Source organism: Dendrobates tinctorius, unplaced genomic scaffold (genome assembly GCF_039654945.1).
Source record: "Dendrobates tinctorius isolate UK_male_01 unplaced genomic scaffold, ASM3965494v1 ptg000115l, whole genome shotgun sequence".
Lineage (NCBI taxonomy): Eukaryota > Metazoa > Chordata > Amphibia > Anura > Dendrobatidae > Dendrobates > Dendrobates tinctorius.
The window spans coordinates 13,810,674-13,824,829 of NW_027361783.1; positions in this window are offsets into that span (position 1 = coordinate 13,810,674).

Genomic DNA, 14,156 nt, shown 5'->3' on the forward strand with positions numbered 1-14,156 from the left:
TAGCAGCGTTTCAGTTTTTGAAAAAATGTTTCATGTCTGCCCCGGTTGTTATTCAACCGGACCCATCTGAACCATTTATTGTCGAGGTAGACGCCTCAGAGGTGGGGGTGGGGGCGGTATTGTCCCAGGGACCCGCCACTTTGACCAATTTGAGACCTTGCACCTTTTTCTTGAAGAAATTCTCTCCTGCGGAGAGAAACTATGATGTTGGGAATCGAGAACTTCTGGCCGTAAAGTTGGCCTTTGAAGAATGGAGGTACTTTTTGGCGGGGGCTGTCCATCCTATAACCGTAGTTACGGACCACAAAAACCTAGCTTACATTGAGTCAGCTAAAAGGTTGACCCACAGGCAGGCTAGATGGTCAATTTTTTTTCCCGATTCAACTTCTCGATCACTTTTCGGCCAGGATCCAAAAATGTCAGAGCGGATGCCTTGTCACGCAGTCTAGATTCGGTGTCCCCTCTGGAACCTTCATCCTCCATTCTTCAGCCTGGGGTGGTGGTGGCAGGTGTTTCTAACATGTTGGAATGGGAGATTCGGGAAGCCCAGTCTCTTGCACCTCCGGCTAAGCCGGTGGATAAACTTTTCGTGCCAGCTCAGTTTCGTCTCAAGGTCCTCCGAGAGTTCCATGACTCAGTTCTGGGTGGAAATCCAGGGATCACGGCTACCCGGAAGGCCATTGCTAGAGTATTCTGGTGGTCTTCTTTAGCCTCTGATGTTGGGGAATATGTGTCTGCATGTGATGTTTGTGCCCGTGCAAAAACCCCCCATAACTGGCCGGCCGGGGAATTGGTACCACTGCCAATTCCTGAGAGACCATGGACCCATTTGTCCATGGATTTCATCACCAACCTTCCCCCCTCCAAGAGTAATACCGTCGTTTGGGTTGTGGTGGACAGGTTTAGTAAGCAGGCACATTTTGTACCTTTGGCAGCTCTACCTAATGCGGAAACATTGTCCAGATTGTTTGTTGAGCATGTGGTGCGGTTGCATGGGGTACCCTTGAATGTGGTGTCTGATAGAGGAGTGCAATTTGTTTCCAGATTTTGGAGGGCTTTTTGTAAGAGGTTGGGTATTGGTCTGTCCTTTTCATCCGCTTATCATCCAGAGTCTAATGGGCAGACCGAGCGGACCAATCAATCAGTCTCTGGAGCAAATTCTGCGTTGCTTGACCTCAGCCCGACAGGATGATTAGTGTTCTGTGTTACCGTTGGCCGAGTTTGCATTTAACAACCGCATTAACCAGTCTACGGGTACATCTCCCTTTTTCTGCAACTAGGGGTTTCATCCACATTTTGGAGAATTTTCCCGTTTTAATTCTGGGTGTCCTGGGGCGGATGAGACGATCCAGCGGTTGGAGGAGGTATGGCGGGAGGTCCAGAGTAACATTACTAAGGCTCAGGATAAATTTAAATTTTTTGCAGACAAAAAACGATCCGCGGGACCAGTGTTTCAGGTTGGGGATAAGGTATGGTTATCCACCAAGAATATAAGGCTCAAGGTCCCCTCCGCGAAGCTTGGACCCAAGTTTATAGGTCCCTATGAAATTACCGAAGCAGTTAACCCGGTGGCTTTTCGGTTGCGTCTCCCGCCATCTCTGTGGATCCCAAATGTTTTCCATAGGGCCTTTTGAAATCTGTGAGGTCCGGTGGGGAGGGACCATCAGCTTCCCCGCCACAGGATTTGGTAGATGGGCAGTCCGAATACGAGGTGGAACGAATTGTCGACTCCAGGTTGGTCCGTCGTGCCCTTCAATATCTGGTACATTGGAAAGGCTACAGTCCAGAGGAACGCTCGTGGGTTCCTGCTCGATCGGTTCATGCGGATCGGTTGGTCTGGGCCTTTCACGCCATGTATCCTGAGAAACCTGGGGGTTCAGTGGCCCCCCATTGAGAGGGGGGTACTGTCATGATCCAGGACGGGGTTTCGCTTTGGCCCGTCCAGGTCAGACAGGGGGTTAATTGTTTCTGCCTCTTTCTGGCAGAGGGCGGCTATTTAATGCTTACTGGACCTGGGTCCGGTGTCAGTTATGCTCCTGCCCTCGGCTGAGTTAAGTGACCTCTTGTATATGTGTGCCTTGTGCCTGATAACTTGTTGCTTGCTTGGTTGTGATCTGGTTCTGTCCCTGTTACGAGTTCTGCCTGACCCTCTTGTACCGCATCGTCCTCTCGTTTATGACCCTCTGCTTGTGACTCAACTGCTCTCTGCTCGTCCCTTTCGTACCGCACCACCCTCTTGTGTATGACCTTTGGCTTCGTCTGACCTCCCATCTGCTTGTCCCTCCTGTACCTCGTTCGCCCGTATTGTGTATGATCTCTGGTTTGCCCGACTCTGAGTGTTCTTCCATCTTAGCAAGCAGGATGCTAAGCCCCGCCCCCTTGTGGTCACATGACCGTAGGTCCCGTGCCTGCTTGCTAATACTTCAGCGTTCAGGTCCTGTGCGTCTGTACTTTCCAGCTGTTATTGTCCCCGGGACCCCTACAGCACTGGTGAGTCCCTGCTCAGCGAGGGCTGTACGCCGGCGCTGTCAGGATCCTGACACTCATCTTCCCACAACCGCATACAAGACTTCTCCCGTGCTTCCCCCATACTCTGGAACTCTCTGCCGCAACACATCAGACTCTCACCATCAACGGAAACCTTCAAGAAGAACCTGAAGACCCACCTGTTCCGACAAGCCTACAGTCTGCAATGATCCTCGGTCTACTGAACCACCGCACGACCTGCTCTACCCTCTCCTTACCCATCCCTGTAGACTGTGAGCCCTTGCAGGCAGGGTCCCCTCTCCTTATGTACTTGTGTGTCCCTTGTCTTACACATGTTTGTTATACTTGTCTATATTTCCCCTTTTCGCATGTAAAGTGATATGGAATAAATGGCGCTATATAAATGCATAATAACAATAATAATAATAATAATAATGCAATCAGGGGGAATTTGGACCGTTTTGCATTTTAGACTTTACAAATGGAAGAGTGGACTGAGCTAACCTGTCATGACTTGGAGGTTTTGTCATGCCCGGCAGCAAGCCTTCTCCCAGAACGTGTCTTTAACGCTGCTGGTGGTGTCCTGACTGATAAGCGCATCTGGCTGTCCCATGAAAGTGTAGACCACCTAACTTTCATCATGATGAACAAGTCATGGATTTCCAATGACTTTTCCACCCCAGTCGGAGGCTGGGCAGACTAGGCGATGGTGTAATTTTTAGTGTGCTGTATTGATCTTGCCTTACTGCAGTCTGTGACACCTTTCTTGTTGCTTCTGTGCCTGCTGTTGCTACTGCTGCTGATGTTACAAACATTTTTTTAAATCTAGAAACTCCAAGTTGGGTCTCATCTGGTGGGTTGCCTGTAGTGGAAGGGATGTCAGAGCCCCATTACACTATTTCTACTCTGGGGAACTGATGCCCCTTCAGCGGTGTGTGACAATAATTTTTGGAAATGTGGAGGCTCAAAGCTGGGTCTCCATCTTGTGGGTTGTTTGTAGTGGAAGGGTTGTCAGAACCCCATTATACTGTTTCAACCTTGGGTAAATTGATGCCACTTAAGTGGTGTGTGACAATAATTTTTGGAAACGTGGAGACTCAAAGTTGGGTCTCAATCTAGTGGGTTGCCTGTAGTGGAAGGTGTGTCAGAGCACCAGGCCCACACCTGTCACTTATCCACCTCCTACTGATCAATTTGTAAACTAGAAATGCTGAACCATGCCCTGTCCCATCCATACACGCTGCACCATTATAAGATTTCTACTGTGGGTCAATTGATGCCACTTGCCCTCGGGTCTGACCCTTATTTTTGGAAATGTTTGGACTTCAAGTTGGGCCACCTTCATGAGTGTTGCCTGTAGGAGTAGGGCTCCCAGATCAGTAGGCCTGCACTTACTTTCAGTCAACTAACTGTGTTGCTATCCTTAAATGCTTCTAACAATAGTAGTCTACGAAGCTGATATTTTTGCCACCTGAGTGTAACTGATCTGAAAAGCAGTTTGAGATGCTGCATGAGGTATCAGGGCTTCCAGCACAGCAGGCCTACACCGGTCTCTAACCCACCTCTTAATTTGAACTTAAATTCAAAGCTGTAAATGCTGGCCCAGACCTTGTCTCATGCTGCTATGCCATTATAACATTCCTACTGTGGGTCAATTGATGCCATTTATCCAGGTGTCTGCACCTAATTTGAGCTGTTTTGGCAGCTTTTGGGCCCCCTGAAGGTGTTATCTATGCATTTGAGTTTCCTCCCATTGAATTCAATAGGGTTCAGTTATTTTTGGCGAACATCTCTATTGTAGATATGATGCTAAAGGCAGTTGACAAATAAGCACTAGCAGTTTGGAAAAAGGCAGGGGTGATGTCAGGGGAAGATGTGTATAATTGGGTGTCTTGGCATAAAAATGGTTCTGAAAGCCAAATCTGCTGATTCTTTATCCAATAGGGGTGGTGTATAGAGAAAACAGGAGGGGACCTATGACCTAAACCTGAGGATCATTGACAGTTATAAGAGGAGATGAAGAAAAGCCAGCAAATGATACACTGACAAAGAGGTCAGAGAGGTATGAAGAGAACAATACACCTTTAAGGCTGATATAGTGGAGTATTGGGAAGAAGAGATGGTGAACAACAGTGAAAAACAAAAGATGGCAGCCATGTGTGTTACAGCCAGGACCTGCCTCTAACAATTGCAGGTGGAGCGGAGCTCGGCTCATGCATGTTAATCAGTTAAATGCCTATGTCAAACACTGACAGCAGCATTTAACAAGTACCGGCATGGGTGCACGTCATTCCATGCGCTCATCGGCCCGCCATTGATGTGATCGCAGGATGTTTCAACAGCTGTGGGTCAAAGTGTTAAGGCCATGATAAGACTTAATTGCTGCCTTAAAATTTGTTATCATATGCATTTATTTCAGCTTGTACTTTATGGCCCCATTTCATTACTGCATTTGCAATTTTTTTTGTTGTGCTTAACCTGTTTAGAGGCTTTTTATCTTCACGACAAATTCTTTTTTTACGATGCAATTATTTTGAAGTCTATTCCCTACTTGTTTGTCTGCTTTTTTTTATTTGCCATTGTGGGTTGATTTTTGCAATCCATTGTTAGTGATTTTTTAAAAACTCACAACATTTTTGCACATATGTACTCCAATTTTCACCCTTACGGGATTTTGTGCACGTTACGTTACAAATTTTCCCCCAAAATGTTAGAGTTGAGTGTGACATAATAATAATAATTTTATTTCTATGGCGCCAACATATTCTGCAGCACTTTACAATATAAATTCACTATACATTTTAAATTCTGATGTGACTTTTTGCTCTAAAAGGCACAAAAATGGTAAGGGACAAAAACAAAAAGCATTTTTGGTTTTGACAAAATTCATAAACCTGTGTGTGTCATTTTGAAGAAAGTAGCTCCCCCTTGGTATGATTAACTTCTTCCTTACTGTCCCCCCACATGCAAAGATACATTACGTCTTGCACTGACGCTATGACAGGGCCAGTGAGGAAAATATCAATCACATTGAATACAGTACCTGGTGGACTTCTATGGGGGGATAGTGGACCAGTGGTGCAGTCAGTTGCAGTGGTAGGTCATGTTCACACTATTAGTATTTGGTCAGTGTTTTACATTAGTATTTGTAAACCAAAACAAAGAGTGAATGAAAAATGCAGAAGTAGTGACGTGTTTCTATTATACTTTTCCTCTGATTTTTCCTCTGATGATTTTGGCTTACAAATACTGAGGTAAAGTACTGACCAAATATTGAATATGTGGACGGTGGGATACACGTCACTTCGTGAGTAATGGTGCACAGAAAAGGATACTACTCCTTGTATCATAATATATAGAAAAAATTCTGGCACTCAAAAAATAGATGCAAGAGATTGTATTTACAGACAGTCCCAATATCCTGTTTATGTGGACCTGGCCATAGAAGGATATTTCCATGTTACTAGTAGTGATATAAGGATATATGCACACTGAGACTTTTTGCAAAGGTTTTGGAGTATTTGAGGAGTTTTCAGATTTAAGGAGATTTTGAAGATTTTGGTTTATACTCCAAAAACTACTTTCATGCTCGTGGTGCCATCAGGAAGGTCCTGGGGGTTCACAGCCAATAAACTCAGCTCAATTCACTGATGTCAGCGAAAGCGCTGTTACAACTTTTCCCTCTGTGCTAGAGCTGAAATCAGTGAGTTGAAATGAGTTCATTGGCATTTCTAACTGCACTGCAAACGTGAGAACTTTCTCACACTCACTGTGATGTCAGTCAGGTCATAGGAGTTCGCCACGAGATACTGAGCAGTGCTCATCTAGATGTAGCAGAGCTAGACCCGTCAAAGGACAAATGGATTATTATCTTCTTGGCGAACAGGTAAGAAATATTGTGGTTTATAATTTTTATTCTGTTACAGGAGACATTGGCCTCTGTGAATTGGGCGATGACATGTGTATAATTTAATTTAGGTTCATTAAAGGAGTCTGTGTCATTCTTTCAACTAAGGAACTTTATTCTGTGTCTTTATTTACAATATAACTATAGGATTAGTAATGGAGAGGCCTCTTATAGACACCTCTCCATTACTAAGCCGTGGGCTTGAGGTCACCTGACAATACAAAGCAGATATCAACCCCATAAATATGAACCACACTTGCCACTGCCACAGGTCAAATGGGAAGAATCAGGCAAAGCACCAGAATTGTTACATCTGATAGATGCGCCTTTCCTGGGGCGGCTGAGGGCTGCTATTTTTAGGCTGGGTGGGAGCAATATCTATAGCTCACTTACTAGCCTGAGAATATCAGCCCCCAGCTGTCTGCTTTAGTTTGGTTGGTTGTCAAAAATGGGGGGACCGAACACCATTTTTTAAAATTATTTTTTTAAATAATTAAAAAATAGAGCTTGGGGACTCATCTATTCTTGATAACCATCCTTTCTGAAGCTGACAGCTGGGGATTGCAGCCCACAGTTGTGAGTTTTGCCTGGCTGGTTATTAAAAATACAGCTGAACTCCACTTCATTTTTTTACGTATTTATTGTGCAGGCAGCGGCTGATGAATTCTCCCATTAGCCGCTGCCTGCTCTCGCTGTTAACAGTTGAATTCAACTCTCAACATTGTCCCCTGCTGGCTCTGATTGCAGCACAAGCAAGGGACGGTGATGTGCTCTGTCTTCATTTCAGCACCCAGAGCCAGGGAACAGCGCGAAGAGTACCCCTGATTCCCAAGTGTCGGTACGTGTCACACTGTTGACAAAGGGATGTCATCTGTGTGTTATCAGTGTGCACCTGTTTGGGACTCTCTGCTACCGGTGCTGGTACCGTAAACAATGACACCTCAAAAAGCCCTTAGTAAATTTAGTTATTTACTGAACTTTGGCCAACTTTGCCAATTTTTAGGAAAAAAGCACGGGAATCCGAAAACGAATCCGAATGTGCAACATTCATGCAGAATTTTAGCTTGGGAAACATTTTCCGAACAAGTTCGCTAATCTTTACATTTATACACACAGCATTTCTTTTAGGAATGCCTGAATCCCCATCTATAAAAATGTTTCAAATAATGAACGTATGCATGTGTATGAAAAGACAACTTGCTGTGAATAAGTTCAGTCTTTTGTAATTTCTTTTAACCGCTTCAGGAATCCCGGATAGGTTAAAAGCTCTATCATGTTAATTTTTAAACATTTCAAATGGAAACTGCCCACTCTCTTGATAGGAGAGATGGATTCACTGCAACAACACCGAAACCACTGGCGGAGCCACTTCGGGAAAAAAGCTGCTGGCTTTCTCCTGAAGAAGCTTTGTAGCAAAAACTCCAGCTGCTGCGCCAGAGTTTCATATGTACATAGCCATTTTCTGCTACATAAAACCCTGCGTGCACACAGCCCAAAAGTGTTTTAGATGCACATAGCATAGACTTTTGAAACAGCAAGGACTTCATTACAAAACAGTAATAGGGCTCTGAAGGATAATGGGGGCAATTGGGGGCCCTTGTGGGACCTGGCAAGTTCACTCTAAATGGGACACAATGAAAAAATTCTGTGTCATCTTATGTCGGTTGAAGCCATTATTTCACTGTCAGCATGCCAATTAAAAAGCAGAAGATAGAAAAAAGGAGAACAAATCCGTTTGTCTTCTGCACTAAAACTATCTTATTAGGTTTACAAGGGCATGAATTAATAGCAGATCCACAAAACTATACTACCGTTAAAATAAATATCTGCTCTGTAACAAGACAGGTACATGCACCGAAGCTCTGATTCCAATAACAGCTTTATTTTATACAATTCGGGGTCATAGAGGTCACGGAAATAAATACTGATTTATAGTAGAAAGACAAAATGAAATTCTATACGCTGACCCACAGCTATGGCCGGATTATGAATTGAAAATGAGCACAAGGTAATAGCAATTATAAGTTTATGCACTGGTCCTATAATAGTATCACACACTATTCTGTAAGGCAGTCACGTTAAGGAAAAATGCCATTTTGACATTTTTAGTGGGGAATCGCATGGCACATGGACCATGCTTGTGCCATCTGATTTTTAAGCACACATTCGAAGGAAACCTGACATTTCATCAGCCAAGTACAGTAAATTCACAACCCAAACTGCCAGAATAGAAAGATAGAATATAGATGTAGCGTTGCAGTTTAATGTAACAAACCCCCTACATATAATAAACTAACATCCTTTAATGCCTTTCATGTGCCACTAAAGGGTGTTTATCCTTATTTCACCTATTAAATGAATACATAATTGTAAAAAATGTATAATTTTTCATAACCAGCTAACGAAAGCAGGCAGGTACAGGCTGATAATAATAATAATTTGCATTAGCAGAGCACCAACATATTCCGCAGCACTTTGCTGATATTATCAGACTGGGAAGGGTCAGATAACCATGGACCTTCAAAGGCTATTAATATCAGCCCAAAGCAGTCTGTGTTGCCTTTGCTGGTTATCAACAATTGGGAGGACCCTAAAGAAAATGATGTGGGGTCCTCACTATTTTTCATAATAGGCTGGGAAAGTCCATGGTTATGTGGCCCTTCCCAGACTAAAAAAACATATTTTTTTGATCCATCGAGTATTACATGATTTGCGTTACTTTTTTGGGTTATATAACATTCAAAAAATTGTTAAAAAATGGCCCTGGGTTAAATTTCTTACTCATACACTATTCTGTGTTCTGGATTTTTTTTTACATATAACACTTTTAAAATCATTTTAAAATTTTGCAGTTTTAAATTTGTCACCCATACAGTATTATGTGGTCTGGGGGACATTTCCTGTGATCTATAAAACTGAAAAAAGCATTCAAAAATTTTGCAATCTTAAATTTCTCAGCCATACAGTTTCACATGTTCTGTGGTACATTTATGTGATATCCAATACTCAAAAAAGTGTTAAAAAATAGCTGAATTATATTTCTCACCCATACGCTATTCCATGGCCTGGGGTAAATTTATGTGATATTATCTAACACTACAAAAATGTTAAGAAAATTGACTGGATTACAGTTCTCATCCATACACTATTCCGTGGTCTGAGAGACATTTCCTGTGATCTATAAAACTGAAAAAAGAGTTCAAAAATTTTTCAGTTTTATGTTTCTCAGTCATACAGTTTCACGTTTTGTGTGGTACATTTCTGTGATATCCAACATTCCAAAAAAGCGTTAAAAAAATTAACTGGATTACATTTCTCACCCATACACTATTCCATGGTCTGGGGTAAATACAGTATCTGTGATATTATCTAACCTTACAAAGAAGCATTAAAAAAATTGTCTTGATTACAGCTCTCATGCAACCACTATACCGTGGTTTGGGGAACATTTCCTGTGGTCCATAAAAGTGAAAAAGAGCGTTAAAATTTTTTGCAGGCTTAAATTTCTCAGCCATACAGTTTTATGTGGTCTGGGAAACATTTCTTTGGTTTATAACACTCCACAATAGCATTTTTATATTTTGCTGGGTTAAATTTCTCACTTATACAGTATTTAATATTTTGTGGTACATTTATGTGGCATATAACACTTCAAAAAAGCATTTCAACATTTTTCTGGATTGAATTTGATTGTCATTCACACACTTTTGCATTGTTTTCTGTTACATTATGGTAGTTTTAACCCTTTAACGGCCGCCGATATGCCTTTTAACGGCAGCAGTTAAGGGTACTTATGCCTCAGCACCCCTTTTTAACGGTGCTGAGAAATAAATGTATAGCGCTCCCCCAGAGTCGGAATTTCACCAGGGTCTCCGCTACCGGCTACCAGAGAACATGATTATGGGTCAGTTTTTACCGACTCCAGTGTTGCGATCGCCGTTAATAATGGTATAACGGCAACCGCAAAATAAAGGCCGATTCCTCTCTCCATTGATGTGATCGCAAATCAGAGAGAGAAATAGGGTCCTGGTACCCCGATCCCCCCGGTACCTCTGATGTCCCTGCAACCCCCCATGAAGTTTCCAAGGCCGCCAGCATCTTCTGCTGAGAGAAAATGGCAGGCACATGCACAGTGTGCACGCCGACATCTGCCGGTCAGCACCCAGCAACACTTTAAATTTTTCCTATTGGTTCATTTTGATAACTGTGATAGACCCTATCACGGTGATCAAAATAAAAAAAATAGTAAATCAAACCCTCCTTTATCACCCCATTAGTTAGGTAAATATAATAAAATAAAAAATGTATTTATTTCCACTTTTCCATTAGTGTTAGTGTTGGGCTAAAGTGAGTTGGGCTAAAGTTAGGGTTAGGGTTCGGCTAAAGTTAGGGATAGGATTGGGCTAGGGTTAGGGTTGGGGCAAGGCTTAGGGTTGGGCTAAAGTTAGGGTTGGGGCTAGGGTTAGGGTTGGGCTAAAGTTAGGCTTGGGCTAGGGTTAGGGCTGTGCTAAAGTTAGGGTTGGGCTAATGTTAGAGTTGGGCTAGAGTTAGGGTTGTGGTTAGGGTTATGGTTAGGGTTGGAGTTAGAATTGGGAGGTTCCACTGTTTAGGTACATCAGATGGAAGAGGCAGTGGGGTGACCAGAGTGAGAAGACAGCAAGTGTTCCGCAGAGCACTGACACTCCTGATTTTCTCCATCAAAGAGTTAGGTGTTGCCCAGTTTGGGACCTTTTTTAAAGAGTTCTGAGACAAGCAAAATGGCCATTTGCAACCTGTGCCATGAAAAGATCAGCAGGGACCTGACAACTAAGAACCTAACCACCACCAGCATGATCAGGCACATGTCATCTATGCACCCTACTCTGTGGGCCAAACGCACAATTGGTGCCATTGGGTGACACCACTATCTCTTCCCCTATGCTAGGTACTTCCCAATCACTGGCGCAGATGCCTCCTGCACGGCACCTTTCTTTGCTCATTCTGACTTTCTGACTTACCATTCTCAGGCAATTCCAAATCCTTGTTCCAGCTTAGCATTCAACTGTCCCTACCCCAGGCTTTGGAACAAAAGAACAAGATTGCAGCTAGCCACCCACAGGATCAAAGGCTAAAAGGACACATTTTCAGGCTGCTTGCAATGGAAATGTTGCTGTTTCAGCTTGTTGACACAGAACTCGGTCCCCAACCAAGTGTGGCATCCCCGCCTTGTAACAGTACGTGTCCAAGAACAAAACCTGGGCCCTTACCAATACACTTACTCAGATTGCAGCCCGGGATGCTACATTTACCTGTCGGCACACTGGGCACACCTCCAAGGGCAGTTCCTGAACCCCTCCTGATCCTCATCATCCTTCTTTTCTGATCTGTTATCTCAGAGCACGTTGTCTACATCAGCCGGAAGCTAGAAGCTCTACAGCACTGCCTCAGTGAAACAGCAATAGGCTCTGTAGAAGCTAATTTGTCTAGGAGACAAAAGGCACAACACGGCAGAGTTATTTAAAAGAATAACAGGCCAGACAGATCTGTAGGTTTTGTGGCTGCTGTGAAGCTTGACAAGCCCACACACATACCACACTTGGCACGTGTTCAACTTAGTAGTTCAGCGGTTTCTAAACCCTTTTTAACAGTGCTGAGAAATAAGTGTATAGCGCCCCCTCAGAGTCAGAATTTCGCCAGGGTCTCTGCTACCGGCTTCCAGAGAACATGATTATGGGCCAGTTTTTGCCAACCCCAGTGTTGCGATCGCCGTTAATAATGGTATAATGGCAACCACAAAATAAAGGCTGATTTCTCTCTCCACTGATGTGATCGCAAATCAGAGAGAGAAATAGGGTCCCGGTACCCCGATCCCCCCCGGTACCCCTGATGTCCCTGCAACCCCCCCATGAAGTTTCCCGGGCCGCCAGCATCTTCTTCTGGGAGAAAATGGCAGGCACATGCGCAGTGTGAATGCCGAGATCTGCCGGTCGGCACCCTGCAGCAATAGGAAATTTTTCCTATTGGTTCATTTTGATAACTGTGATAGACCCTATCACAGTGATCAAAATACCCAAAATAAAAAAAATAGTAACTCAAACCCTCCTTTATCACTCCATTAGTTAGGTACATATAATAAAATTAAAAAATGTATTTATTTCCACTTTTCCATTAGTGTTAGTGTTGGGCTAAAGTGAGAAGGGCCAAAGTGAGTTGGGCTAAAGTTAGGGTTAGGGTTCGGTTAAAGTTAGAGGATAGGGCTAGGGTTATGGTTGGGCTAAATTTAGGGTTGGGGCTAGGGTTAGGGTTGGACTAAAGTTCGGCTTGGGATAGGGATAGGGTTGTGCTAAAGTTAGGGTTGGGCTAAAGTTAGAGTTGGGCTAGGGATAGGGTTGTGGTTATGGTTGCGATTATGGCTAGGGTTGGGATTAGGGTTAGGGATGTGTTAGGGTTAGGGTGGTGGTTAGGGTCATGGTTAGGGTTGGGGGTGTGTTGAGGTTTGCATTGGAGTTAGAATTGGGAGGTTCCACTGTTTGGGTACATCAGAGGGAAGAGGCAGTGGGGTGACCAGAGTGAGAAGACAACAACTGTTCCTCAGAGCACTGACACTCCTGATTTTCTCCATCAAAGAGTTAGGTGTTCCCCAGTTTGGGACATTTTTTAAAGAGTTCTGAGACAAGCAAAATGGCCATTTGCAACCTGTGCCATGAAAAGATCAGCATGGACCTGACAACTAAGAACCTAACCACCACCAGCATGATCAGGCACATGTCATCTATGCACCCTACTCTGTGGGCCAAACGCACAATTGGTGCCATTGGGTGACACCACTATCTCTTCCCCTATGCTAGGTACTTCCCAATCACTGGCGCAGATGCCTCCTGCACGGCACCTTTCTTTGCTCATTCTGACTTTCTGACTTACCATTCTCAGGCAATTCCAAATCCTTGTTCCAGCTTAGCATTCAACTGTCCCTACCCCAGGCTTTGGAACAAAAGAACAAGATTGCAGCTAGCCACCCACAGGATCAAAGGCTAAAAGGACACATTTTCAGGCTGCTTGCAATGGAAATGTTGCTGTTTCAGCTTGTTGACACAGAATATTTCCGCCCACTCATGGCAGCAGTCATCCCACGGTACTCAGTCCCCAACCAAGTGTGGCATCCCCGCCTTGTACCAGCACGTGTCCAAGAACAAAACCTGGGCCCTTACCAATACACTTACTCAGATTGCAGCCAGGGATGCTACATTTCCCTGTCGGCACACTGGGAGAACATTGTGGAGGCTGAGGCCGAATCACATCCTGGAAAGGCACTTGTGCTCCCGATGCTGATGATTGCTGTCCCTACTTCAATCAGGGTTTCTTCCACCTCCAAGGGCAGTTCCTGCACCCCTCCTGATCCTCATCATCCTTCTTTTCTGATCTGTTATCTCAGAGCACGTTGTCTACATCAGCCGGAAGCTAGAAGCTCTACGGCACTGCCTCAGCGAAACAGCAATAGGCTCTGCAGAAGCTAATTTGTCTAGGAGACAAACGGCACAACACGGCAGAGATATTTAAAAGAATAACAGGCCAGACAGATCTGTAGGTTTAGTGGCTGCTGTGAAGCTTGACAAGCCCACACACATACCACACTTGGCACGTGTTCAACTTGGTAGTTCAGCGGTTTCTAAACCCTTTTTAACAGTGCTGAGAAATAAGTGTATAGCGCCCCCTCAGAGTCAGAATTTCACCAGGGTCTCTGCTACCGGCTTCCAGAGAACATGATTATGGGCCAGCTTTTACC